Genomic DNA, 14,402 nt, shown 5'->3' on the forward strand with positions numbered 1-14,402 from the left:
CATGGAGAAAGGCAGCTGAGAAGGGCCTGCTGCAGACAGGTATTTTCACGAGGAGACATAAAAGGGGCACCACGAATGATCTTTCCTAGAGTGCTGTCAGAACAGACGTACAGAGGGCACGTACCGACCGGGCAATACAGAAACAGCAGTTAACACACGTACGCACTTGTCTGCAGCCAGGAGAATAGCAGTAGGAAAGAAAGGAAGATACTGAGAGGTGAAGGAGGAAAATACAGGAACAGTAACAGAAACAGAAGCCTCATAACATTTCTGCTGAAAATGACAAAGGTTTACATAGGATCACCACACGCTTCACTATACTACTTGCTGGTATAAACACTTTTCTTTAATGTTGCCATTCTCCCGAAATTACAAGCTGTCAATTTGTTATTATCACCAGACTTGCTTCTGCCTGTCCAATTCTTCTATGTGAAAACAAAGAGAGGAACACATATTTACCCACTGTAGCACCAAGCAAGAGGTATGACTTATAATGATAATTACGCTTTCATTAAGGTGCAACATGGGATACTCTCTTCTTGAGGAGCAGAAATGAAATACCTAAGCAATACATCAGGAGACATATAATCACATTCATAGCAAAATAAAGTTAGCTTTAACTTCTGTTCTAAACATTTCGCTGGCCACACTATCTAGCCAACAGGTGGCTTCATAGCACATATTGTAAAACTGGTATCTTGACCAGCAAGTTGTTAACTGCTCACCTTCCCACTTCCATTTTTGCCTATCTGACAGAAAACTGGAAACATACATTAACTGGCCTTTGTTCCTACAAATAACATTCACCTGGAATCAAAGATATGCAAAACCAGGGAAAAACAAATCTGCAAAAATTACTTCAAGGTAGTACAATTACTTAAAATATCCAGAGACGAAAAAAACACCACCTTTGTAAAAATACCCCCCAAAATTATTAATCAAGCACATACTCTTATTCAAGCAATAATCCAAGTGTAATTATCTAATCTATTCCACTAGTAACAAAAGAAACGTTAAGATAGATAAATTTATTCCATGCATTCCATTTGTCTAACATGTATACAAACTGAAAAATAAAAAACCACGCTGAAACAGGTTTTTAAAATAGAGACTGGTTTGAAAATTCACTACAGAAAAAAAAAAATATCCGCTTTTCCACCATATCAAGCATGTTCATGCTCTAAAATTGGAGGGGCTGTGCTTGAAGTAAGATACATTTTCCTATTTTTTGGCTTCTCTAGAAGGCCTGCATGAATGGCAATACACTGAGGTCTTAAACCACTCTTGTACCTACCATTCTGCCTTGGATGTCTCGACTGATGATGGCTGCACCTCTAGCTTCAAATTAACCTCAGCTAGACTGGTTTCTGACTGGGGCTGAATTATCCTTTAAACACATATAACCAGGTAGGATCTCCAAGTTCTTTGCAGCTACCCCCCCACCACCTCTACCATGGCATTTTCAATAACAATTCCAGCTTTCTTTCATCAGAAGATAACACCCTATCCTCTCAATTTAAGCTAAGATACAGCAATCCTTTACAATGCAGTTAACCCTCTACACAAATGGAAGGATTAAGAGGACCCATTTATGGTCTGAGGGAAAGAAAGGACAGTGCCTTGATTAAAGGGAAATAAAAGTGGAAAGATCTTTCCCAGCATCTGTACAGTGTTCATATCTGGAAAGAAATGTCCAAGCATACCAAGGAGGAAGAAGAAGTTAATAAGGACATTCCTCATAATCACAGAGAGGAAGGGACTGGCCTCCTTCTCTGGTTTGGAACTTTCTTCACTAAATTATCAGAGAAATACAATGTTATTTCTACACAGACACCACAAAGATCCCACCATTCTCCTCAAGACCATACAAAAGGGTTTAAAGTCAATACTGCATAATACTTGCCTTGTATCAGGGCATTCAGTTGCTGTGCAATTCAAAGATTTAATATGTTTTGAACCCGCACAGAATCTTACTTCCATGTCTTTGCTTTTTTAAGCACATTAAATAAGTTAGTACCTTCAATTTCTAATAGTGGAAAATTCCAACAGAATAGAAACACTGACAACTGGTACTATCCTCATTCCCCACGTGTGCACCATGAAAGAAATCTTGTTTTTTTGTGAAATTCACATAGATTTTGTTCATTCAATTTTTTATTAGACAGTGACTTTTTTCCAAATTCATAAACGAGGAATTTCCAATCCTTGAAATAATAAAAATGAGATGAGATACTGTAATATCGTATCTCACATAAAATACAGGCTACTACTCAAGAAACTGAGTTCCCTAGTCACTTCTCAGGAGTTCAGACTTAAACTCACATTCAAAGACTACAGTTTGTTTTAGCATTTCTGCCTATAGAAACAAAGCTTGACCAAGCAAAGCTCTTTCTGCCTGCATGCCCTGTAGCCCCTTCAGGGCTTCCCAGCGAAGGCTTGTCAAATAAGCAGATGGGTAGTGTCTCAACTGAGGGAGCAGCCATAGCAAAAATTCATGTATTCTTATAGGCATAGAAATCCAAGGCATGGACGTTGCTAAATACAGGAGAAGCTTTCTGAGGAGCTCAAAAGTATCTCCAAAACCAAGGAGGAAAGTGGAGAGAACCAAGTCTATTCCTCAGAGACAGGCTTCACAAAACTGCTACATTATAACAGAAAAAACGTTTACCTTCAACCATCAAGATACCACCTGTGTTCATTAGAAGCAAAAGTGGTTTCTTATTGTGATTTGGTTTTAATTTCTAATCAGCAATTAAGAGAAACCCTTAGGTGATATTTCTTATACCACTGTGGTAAGAAATCACTAGCAAAAAAAAAATTTAAAATTAAAAACATTTTCTATGTATCACATTAATTCAAAATTTGAGAATCCTTAATCCTTACCACTAGGATAAGTTCCACTAGCCATTTTACTTTCTTGAAAAATTAAAATATAATCACTAAAATAATCATAGACAACTTCTACTGGTGAGTAAAATTCTTTGTGTTTTCCTTCTTGAACAAAGGCACACGAAGAAAAATCATTTGATATACTTTATCTGAACTATTTATATAGGAAACATAGTAGGTAATTTCATGAAGGTTCAAAGTTCAAGAACTCAAAATTGAGAAAAGCCAGAAGAGCTGCCTGGGCATTTCTCTCTCTTGCCTCGCATACAGGGCAAAAACGTTTACATTAATTCTACTTCCCATCACCCTTTGAAATACACGGTCCCATCATTTACTTAGAGTATACCAATTAAACTCCAAATTCCAGAGCTCACAGACAGAATTACTGGCTTCATTAAGGAAATTTTTGCTGTCTCTGTACCTGAGACTTTAATGTTAATGCACAGGCATTTAATGCTCTATTCAACACTTCATGGGCCAGAACACGGGGAACTCAATTTCCACTTTTTTAGATGGATTCATAAGCTGAATAATATGCACCATTGGGCCAAATTAGGGTAATTTAACTCTGAATTTTCGTACTGTGGAGTGATGGGGAGCAAGGGGGCAGGGGTGGCTGACTTGCTGGGGTTTTAAAATATCTACTAAAATCTGAAATCTCCCCCATTTCTCCATGTAAGTTGCCAACAGAACCAAACAAGTGTGATTCCAGTAGTTGAATGCAACAGCAAATTGTCACCCACTGACGGAGATCAGTTAAAGCTTGTGGGCCCTTTCAGGAATTTGCTGACAATGGAGGAATAAGCCAAACACAAGACCTTAGGTTTCATCATCCTGTGGAAACATACCCAACCTTTCATGGTATCTTCTATCATTGTCCCTTATTTAGTCATGATTCAACTTCCTGACTTTCTTTAAAACTTCACAATTCAGAAGATATTTTACAAAGTCTTTTCAGCCCAACTGCTTCATTTATCAAAGCAGTAAGCGAAAGAATCACCTGTCTTACAGTACAAGGTATCAGGTAGCCAGATGATGAGCAAAAGATCCATCAGTAGTATATTCCTATAGGAGTTAAAAAGATGCAGTGGGAGAGGAGAACAACCCACAAAAAAACCCCAAAAAAACACACAACACCCAAACTCCATTCAAGTTCAAGGTTAGTTCTAAACCAACAATGAAAGCACAATTTGCAAAGAAAGTAAATTCAGACTAACAGATAGGCCAACAATATTTCTACCCTGAGTATAAGCTTTATATGACACAAACTCCAAGTCTGCTAAACCAGTGTCTCCAATGAGGCACAGAGTATTTTCACAACCCCTACCACATTCTGCTTGCGACACACCAGATCTGAGGCTGATGGCCTGCTTTCCAAAAATACAATTCAAAGCAAAGTACTTTTTGACAAACTGCAAAGGTCAGAACTACAACCAGTCTTACCTAAAATAGAGATAAAACATCTGATTTTCATCCAAGTTTGGATTATTTTTCAGTACCTAAGCAACTTCTCCAAAAATTAACAGGAGCATAGTACTCAGTACTCAGAGCATACTAGGAGACTCAGGTTCCTTAGGACCCCACAGTCGTGAGGACCTTATACTCAAAATTGTGTTCATCAAAACCCTTCTCCCCTTCACATACAGAGACCCACTTAATCTAGGAAGTACCAAAATTTCAAAGGGATTTTTTTTTTTATTTAGTTGAAAACTCCTTAGTAGCCCTTAGCCTTATTTCTGTATTAAAAAAAAAAAAGTAGTAGTACTTGGTGTTAGCAGAACTGTATCAATGCCTTACCTCCTGGCTATACCTTCACCTTACCTCCTTAGGCACGTTCTAAAAGTGTTCATCCTCACCTCACCGAACCATGCTGAATAAAAGACTGTGGCAACCACTTCTTTTTCTGGACATCATGAAAAGTGGGTAAAACAGTCACAGTATCCCTCTGCATCACATAAGGAGCTCACACCAAGGGAAATCAAACTACAAATTCTTACACCACTGGAATGAGCAAACGTACCATCTCTAGCCCATTCTTTTTGAGCTCTGTTCATCTTCTGTAGAATAGGTTTAAATGAAGGAATAGAAAATCTTCTGTACTAAAGCAGCCAGGCAAGTCCTCACACAGAAAGGGTGAAAGTGGAGAATTAACTTGGCTATCTTACATTCTGAATGAGGGCTCTAGGTACCGAGCTGTTACATCCTGTATTTTACATCACTGGGAAATGCAGCCTGTACTGCTTGCAGTCTGTTAAACCTGTATCTGCAAATGACAAGGGAATTTTTAGCTGGATACATTTATATTTAATTTCATATTGCAGTGCAGATAAATTTTGTCCGTCATGTGGTGCTAGGCCCAATGTCCACCTACTACATGGTCCCCAAGAAGTAACAGTGACAACAATATACTTCACTCAAATACACTTGGGATTACATTTTAAAGGCAAAAAGCAATTAATACATGAAGTGTGAGGAACTTACTCTTATATAGTTATATTTGTATCTCATTTCTAATCTGGAACACCTATGCTATTTATTAAGATGTAATTCAACCAAGATTAATATTGGTTTAGTTTAGGCTCTGATTGTACTTAGTAGAAGAGAAAACTTAATCCAAGGCAAAAAGTTTGCATAAATAATATTATTGGAAAAATGTTATTAACAACTTATTTCCAAGTTAATATACTTCTCTCTCTTTCTTCCTATTAGTAGGAAGGCTTTATCCATACATAATAGTTACCAAATAGATTTTTAAGTCCTTCCTCCCATTAAATACCTATAGTTTAAGCTTCAAAGAACCACCTCACCCAGAAAAATCAATGTGTTCCACACTGCTTAAATACCTCACACAATCTTGTTGGATATATGTAAATTATAACATTAGCAGTAAGTATTCTAAAAGGAGGTCTGATTAACACTTTTTGTCTGTTTTAAAGCAAAGCCCAATCTTTTCTTCTGAAATAAAATAAAAAAACTTCAAGCGACTTCGTACCTTGTACTGAAAAAAGCATACTATTTCCTATTACTACTACATAAAACGTCATTTTTAAAGAGACAAAGTAATAAACACTGAAAGAGTCTTTCAAACAGCGTCAGCCAAAAGTTAGTACAACTCAGAAGCAACTTAATCCGTAAAGTTAAAAAAAATAATTTTAATCCATTTTCTGAAAAACTAATGAAAAGTGCTTCAACAGGCTGGATTTATTTAGTATATTCTGGAGTGAGAAAAAAAAACCAAAATACACTTCTGAGGGATACAAGACAGAATTTTAATTGCCTTTCAACAATCTGAAAAAAAAAATCCAAGTATTCTTTTTGTTTGAAAAGTTTATTCCTCCATTATTTGTACTTAACTAAGTGCTTATCAAAAAGCTTTGCTAATACTTGATAATATTTGACAAGTACACAAGCTCTCCATTGTCTGCATCTTCATCTGTAAGTACTCCATTATTTTAAACTCCTTTAAATATGATCACATTTGGAGGGGCTGGCAGGGAGGGAGGCACATGTGTGTAGAAGTCACACTCTTCCAAATTTCTCATCACTTAAAGATTATTTTAACAGAGCTACTCACATGTTCACCTTGATGAACAAATACCCAAGTAAAACAATAATACAATATTTAAAGTTTCACTATTGATTCCAAAATAATTTTCACCATCTTCAGAATCAGAAAGTTTTCATACAAGTCAGCTACAGAAGGGTTGGGTATCTTAGGAGCACAGCATGCAAAAACAAGATTGAAGAAGGCTCATAATTCTGGTCCCTTTTCCACTACTATGACTCCAAATTATTTTTACCGCAATCCTTATTTTAATATAGTCTGTTTCCAGGATCTCCAGCATTTTATTTCCTCCCTTAGACTCCACATGACTCATAAGCTAGCCTGTCAACTGCTAAACAAAGTTGAGACAGTTTTAAAGCTTTCTGAGGAGATAAATCCTTTAGAATGAGATATTTGAAAATCACCCTTCTAAACTGTCATGATTCTTTTAAGTGAGTATTTTTCACTTAAAGAAAGTTGGTACCTGTATCAAAGCACATACAGGAAGATTAGGTTAGGATCACTGTCAATCTCAAACTCAACCAATTTTATACATGGAATGTCAAACAGTATCAGCTACTGAAGATCAGCCTTTCATGGTTAGTAAAACAGATCCAATCAATGAAACAGAAAGCAGGGTTTATTTTACAGACAGCCAGCACAACAAGCAAGACCAAAAAAAAGAAAAAAAAAAAAAAGAGAACTTCCTTCTTTCTGTTTAAAGGTTAGGGGATCTTCAGTCAGGTGGGGGCCCAAGAGGAAATCTTCTTCCACAGACTACCTCTTGTAATTAAGTGGCTGCCCCTGGAATACACTGGTAGCAGAACCTGGCTGGATCAGTTGAACAGAAGTCGCATCCAGCGCGTGGCCACTGGCCCCCCATGCCCTCAGCCTGGTGCTCCTCCAAGGTCGTAGGACCCACTGCAGAGAGTAACCCACCCTCTGCGTTTGGGAAAGCCAGAATGTAAAACACAGCTTATTTAATGTATTTTCCTTCCCATTTTCACTGGCAGGAGGCCCAATAAGAACAAAGAGTAAACTAATTATCTTCTTTACGGTTTAGAGCCTATCCATATACGGGAAACAGGAGACATGGCTGTGCTCAAAGTACCATCAAATACACAGGGTAAACACACCTGTACAGAGAGCATTATCTCCGCCTAATCTCACAGAATTACTTTATCATTTTGTTTCCCTTAAAATAGGAGGTGAACCATCAAAGAGGCTAAATTAACAGTCCTTTTAAGTTCAAGGAGTGCTTTTAAGAAGGCACGTCCATTAACACTGCACAACTAGCACACTGACCAGTATGGGAACAGAATTTTGACTGCACAGGCAAAGCTGCTTAGCCATCTTTTTAATGAAGTCTTGATTTGTCAGGATAAAACCTTTTTACAGGACTATACCAGTTCTGACAAAGCTTACTTTACATGCAAATTTTCTAATTTTGGGTCAAAACTAGAGAGACTCTTAATTATTCATGATTAAGATCAGGAACTTCTTTTTTTCCTCCTACTCCTACACTTTAATCACCTGCAGACAGAAATGTCTCACTACCCCAACCAGCAGATCTGATGGAGAATACTTTAGTTTAAGTTTTTAGACAGACACTGTTTTGTCCTGATGCACACTGGAAGACTTTCAGGTTTGGGGTTTAAGAAAAAAACACCATCATAAAAAAAAAAAAAGTTCCACAAAAGCAGAAAATAATTTTCCACACAGCCCTAAACAATCTGATTTTGCTAATATTCTGTCCCAGCTCAGCAAAGATTAATAGTGAGCAGTCATTTGAAACAATGGGACTGCTCATTGTCTATTATATATAGCTTGCACATGAAGAATTGGGGTCTTACACTGAGCAACTTCACCTTGGTGTATAAATTCTCACACGCAGGATCAAAAAATAAACTTTTCACTGTCTATATGAAGTAATATGGTCTATGAGATTTACACAAACTCAAAGCCCTTAAGATAGCTATCTTCGGAGCAAGGTCAAATTTCTGCAGAGCCAGGAGTAACGAAGAGCTCAGCTGCAAACGCTAGCTAAGCTTGAAAGTTCAAGCATGAAAAAAAAAAGTCATGTACATGCACACAGACTGGTTTTTATCCTGTTCTCTCTGACATACATTTAAACTTACATAGACTATAAATAAAATGAAAAAAATGCATTAGCCAAATTTAAAAAAAAAATAATGAGACTAGACACACACTTTTCAATGCTGACACATAGAATTTCTGTTCCTGTTTTCCATGTCAAACAGTATTTAAAACACTGTGGATTCCAACAAGCACTTATTTTTGTAATATACAGGACATCTGACTCAGTACTGATGTAACAACTTTCCTTCACCGTCTTCTTTTGACCATCACTGGATTAGACTGCAAATAAAACTAATGCATTGGTCAGTATAGTCTCTTTTATCCCTTCAGTAAGAGACTGCAGAATATTTACATTTACATGTAAGTATTTTCCCAAATAACTAGTCTTTTTGCACAAAATCATGCCAAAGGCCTATGGCTAATCCTTTATTACTTCTCAACATTACTTACTAACAACCAACAGTGCTCTTCCAGTAAAAAGCCAAGAAGAGGAGACAAGTCAGTGTTTCAGAGAGCACTGGATCAGCATTGGTTTTGCCTCTGTTCGCACTGAAGAGAGAACAGGGAGGGGAAGGGGGGAAAAAAAAAGCTACCAGGCACCTACCTTACACAGACCCAGACTTAAGATCTTACACATAATGTAGTGACTCCTACCTCTGACTGCACAAACCAACTATTCTGGAGTCAGTCTCCTCAGGCTGACCAAAATTCCAGCCTGGAAAGCTTCCCCAGTGCAAGTTTCACCCAAACCAGTATGCCTGCACAAACAGCTTCTGTTCAGTGAATCCGGCGAGAATTCCTCACTCGCCCAGTTCCCACCAGCTCCTGAACGAAGAGTGTCAGCCTGAAAAGCTGCCTGCCCTGTTTTGGGATTTGCTTCCACAAATCTCATCCTAGAAGGCACACATTCTGTAATCAAAATCCTTTGCCCTGATGCCACTCGTATTCATTTCTCTATTTTAATTATTAAACGTCCTAATCTGATACCCGATTACCAACTAAAAGGGATTCCAAGGGTATTAAAATCCATTACCGATGCCAAAAACACAGTCAAGATCACAGCTTGTAACTGCCCACTCTTGTAATACTTACTGAGGCAAAACCAGGGGAGACAGGACTCCCTAAATCAGGAGGAACAAAAAAAAGAAGGCAAGCTTGACCACTATATCAGAGACATCTTGGGATCAAATAAATATGCTTCGGAAACATTTGGAGTAGCCTACTAATTTGTTCTCAACCTATTTGAGGAATGCAGACTGCTTTAGAGAAGGAAAAACAATCACCTACTCAAGACTCCTACAAACTGCTGTTTTAGCACATTTACCAGAGAACGTCAAGATTAATTAAGAATAAAACTACTCAAGAAAAACGGAGATCGCATGCTGTAAAACCAAGCCTGACTGGAACTTCATTTCCAACAATTTTGTTGTCAGGAGTAGCACTATGTATTATTTTAAGGAATATCCTTGTGGAACAACACCAAAGGTAGTCAGTCTGCCGTCTCAAATCCTAAAATTAATTAATTTATCAGCTACCTGCATTTTCAGCATATTAACTTGACATTAAACCTTATACGAGTCCTCTTACAGATCAGTATCACATACCATGCAAGTTAAATAATACAGATACAGTTGCTGATTATACACTGCAGTAGGAAGCAAAATAGCATATATCCATATGATTTATCTAACAATACGCATAGATTCATTTTCATTGTTTAATTTTTTTAACAAGAGACCACTTAAACTCTGAAAAAAACACTACCTTCTACTATTTATACCTTCACTGCCAGAAAAAATGGCTCTCATCCAAAACTATTTTACAGCAGTTTACAGCAAAATTATTTGGTGTTTATAACAAAAAAACCCACATATTTTACAAACCTGACACTTTTTAAAACTGCCAACCTACTGCACTTGGCAGATTACAAAAGAAAAGAATGTTTCACAGAAGACAGGAAGCCTCTCGTGCTCTTTGTGCCCTATATACACACAAGAGGAAGCAATGTTAGGGAGAGCAGCACCTAGACAGCAATGCCTATCTGCTGCATCCTCAGGTTGGGGTTACCTGCAAGCTAGAAGATTTTTGGTTTTGTATTCCTCCAAAGGAGCTTTAAAGTCAGAGGCAGAACAAATCAGTCAATGTATTTGCATCCATGTTAAACAAATAAAGACTTATATTTAACTTGCATAGTGTTCTTGGTGAGGTAGCAACCAAGGAGCAATTTTTTAGGTAACATGTGGCTTATATCCCTGTCATAATTGAAGCCAAATGAGTTCCTCAGAGCCTTAAGTATTATGTGAATGGTTAAAAACACAGAAAAGGGCTGATAATTTTCAAAGTACTTTATCTTAATATTTTCCAGAATAAAATTTCATGGCAGATAATAGTTTAATTCCTTTTTTTTAAATAAAAATATCTAAAGATGGGTCCTTAAATCCACGTTACAGGCTCTAATGAACAGCAGGCAGATTTACAAAGCCATATACCTCAAAACTTACTGAAATTATCTGAAGTTGCTGATGCTTATTGTTTGTATGCCTGTACATGACAAAAGCAGGAGTCAGAATACCATGAAAACTCGTAGGAAAAAAAAAAGTTTGGGTAGCCTTCTTTATATTTTTGATGTATTAGACACCACTTCACATACTTCACATACATTCAGCTTTCCATTTACATCCAGGACAATAACTCAAGGCCAGCTTGTTTTGGTTTCGGTTTCAACTACCAGGAAAGGCTGAAGTAGGTGACATGGTTTTGTTTCAATAGCTTAAGATCATTCAGATACAGTGGGGGAAAAAAACAACCTACTGCAACAAAAAAACAAAGCTATGAGTTTTTAAATGTTTGTTTCAAAACTAGTGTAACTATTTTTAGCACAGAAATTTATCCAACTTACACAGTACAAAGCTTTAATTGAGAAATCAATTATTTCTAGAGGAAAAACCAAAAATAACGATAAAAGAAGGAACCTACTGTGTGTCATGAATCTTTATCCTCTGCTGTATCCGAAGCATATTTGAGTGGAATGAAGCTGCTTTTTAAACATGGACAGTAAATATTCCATTACAAGCACAATCTTCTTGTTTTCTACAAGTACGTACTGCTGTATGTAACTTGCCATCAGAAATGGTCAAGGAAAACTTTCAGGACAGTTTTGTTTTGCTTGGTTGGTTGGTTGATTTTTTTCAAAGGATGCTTCCTTGTCTACTACTACTACTATAAATTTATTGGGAGGCACTGGGACAGAGGCTGTAAGAACTTAGGAGTTTTTCATCAAGTACATCTACTGTCTTCTGAAGACCGATATGTATTTCCAGAAAAATAAGCACACATTAAAATGGAATGAAATTAAATTTTGGCACAAAGATGAGGAACATTACCAGATATTGTTATTTTTCTTAAAAAAAAAAAAAAGTTAAAAGAGAGGAAACTCAAAGTTCTTTATTTCTTTTCAACTTAATACTTTACACTACAAAATATACAGTTAAGCTGCATAAGAAACCTCTATTCTCCTTTTCAATCCCAATCCTGTCCAACTTCTATTCAATGTATTTTAGCCTTTGCATTCTTAAATTAGATTACATTTACTTTTATACTACTTGTATATTATTTTGCTCTTGGAGCATCACAGCCACTTGAGTTACCCCCTCTAATTTGTTGCTAACACGCATTAAAGCACTATCAACAAAACACTGAGATGCACAGCAGAGGAGAACAGTCTCCTTTCTATCTACTTTATGTTATCACTCACCTCCCTACAACACCTTATACTACCCAAACACTACCAAAATAGCGCTGTGTAGGCCCAGGAAGGCAGTAAAGCAAATAAGCAAATAGCAAATAAGGCGCTTGAGTAAGGAATTACCCTGGACTGTGGCCTCAGTTTTGCCAGAAATAGTGTAGCAAATACATAGAGAACTCAGGAGCACTACTGGATGAAGTCTTTCACAGGTTTATGTTCAAGTTACTGTATAACTATAGATTTTGTAAGAAAGAGTAGAAAGAATTAACTTGCTTCCTAAGAAGTGAACTCTTAATTGAGTTCTATCTCACCCTTAGAGAGTCAGGAGGTGTAATCTACTTGCAGAACCATGTGGACCAAGTTATGGTCCTCTTGAAGATGGACAAGTCTTCAAACCGTCCATCTCTAAGAGTCACCCACAGAGTTTGACTGACCTTCACAATCTAGGGTGAAAAAAATTAACATAATAGAAATTATATATATATATATATATATCTTTTTTCATATACTGAAATCTAAAAAAAGATGTATGTCAAGTTCTCAGGAAGCTTAGGATTATCCATCATGTCTCCTGAACCCATGTGAACATTGATGCCACCCATACTTGGTGCAATGAAGAGACTCTCACAAAAGCTCTGGAAGCCCCACAGTACTTCTTCCTTATTACTCCATAGCCTTGCAGCTTCCCAGGGAGTTAACAAATTCAGGTATGTCTATATAACACTACACTGGGACCAGTCACACTTTTAAGTATTAAGGCTTAATTTCATTGAATTTTCACTTAAAAAAAAAAAAAATCTACTTAAATCTCAAAACTCAGGATATAGGGAATACGTGCTCGATGAAGCATAGAACAGGTGTAGAAGCTCAGTTCCAAACACAGTACAATGACACAAAACCAAGAAATAAGCATTTTGAAAAACCTGAAGTTTGCCTTTCATAAATTACACAAAACTGTTAGCTACGATTACTGTCTTACTGTGGAAGGCTCCAAAAATACCTACACATTCTCCCGTGGTTTAAAGTCTTCCAGCCAAGCTAAGTAATTTATTTCATAACTACACTGAAGCTTCCATAGTTTCCACAGTCCAAGAATGTGTTTATTAACATGAAAAAAAAAAAAAGTGCTATTTTTTCCACCCAGAGCAGAAATGCAGATGCGTTATTCCTCAAGCTGTTTGTAGGCAGCAGCTCACTAAGACATCAGGCCTGCAGCATTTTTTAACTACAGATATATTAAGAGGCTGGACACGGCATAAGCATTCCTGGCAGGTAGGAAAGAGGGGTTGGGACCTGATAGTGAAAGGGCACAAGAATTAGTAACTGCAAGAGAAGAGCTGCCCAACCCAAGCATATTCTGCAACCAACTCTTTAACAACTCTTTTTCTGCAGAAAAACAAAAAAACTAAACCTGCATTCCAAAATAACATGATTTTGAAAACATGGGGAGAAAAGATTAAAGAAGAGAGACACAGCCAAACCACCTCACATCACAGAAGCCCCATCCTCTGCACCTCTTAAAACCTCCTTGTTTTGGAAGGGCTTTTTTTTCTTAGGCGAAAGGGTAGGCATGGGCCAGGACTAGTTGTGTCCTGAGCAAAGTGGCACCATGAAGGAAAGAGAATGTAAGGAGCAGCCTGAAGAACAACGAAAAGCAGTGAAGTTGAGGTTTTGGTGTTGTGGGGTTTTTTGTGTTTAAGTCAAGTTTTTAAGTGCTGCCTGTCAGAGAAAGCAGCCTTTCTCTGCTCGCCCCTTCGGGATCCCTCGGCGCACCCTCACCTCACAACACCGCGCCGCCCCGGGGATCCTGCGCCTCACAGACCCCCGCCGCCTCCGGACACCCGCCCAGCCGGAGACGGGGACCCCCCCAGCTCAAACTGAAGGCGGCTGGAAGGAAGGGAATCAGCCTCATTCAGCCGCCCCCGATAATGGCACGGGTAGGAGCGGGGTGCATTTGGGCAGCGGCCCAGGGCAGGGGGGAAGGCCGGCGGGCGCCTGGGCCGCGGCTGGTGGGGGTGAGAGGCCCGGCCCCGGCCCCCTCCTGTCACGGCGGGGGCTGGGGAGCGCCCCGCCTGCCCGCCCGCCTTGCAGGCCGCGCCGCAGCCCCGGTGCCTCCGCAGGGCC

General features: G+C 38.3%; 1 long non-coding RNA gene across 1 annotated transcript in view; it reads left to right on the plus strand.

Moving 5' to 3' along the window:
- Positions 1-14,111: 14,111 nt before the first annotated feature.
- LOC106885943 overlaps positions 14,112-14,402 on the plus strand; it is a 31,022-nt gene continuing 30,731 nt past the window's right edge. Inside the window, exon 1 of the long non-coding RNA XR_001411533.1 lies at positions 14,112-14,215. This is a non-coding gene — a long non-coding RNA (uncharacterized LOC106885943). The remainder of the gene's footprint in view (positions 14,216-14,402) is intronic.

Source organism: Calidris pugnax, unplaced genomic scaffold (genome assembly GCF_001431845.1).
Source record: "Calidris pugnax isolate Ruff unplaced genomic scaffold, ASM143184v1 scaffold13, whole genome shotgun sequence".
Classification (NCBI taxonomy): domain Eukaryota; kingdom Metazoa; phylum Chordata; class Aves; order Charadriiformes; family Scolopacidae; genus Calidris; species Calidris pugnax.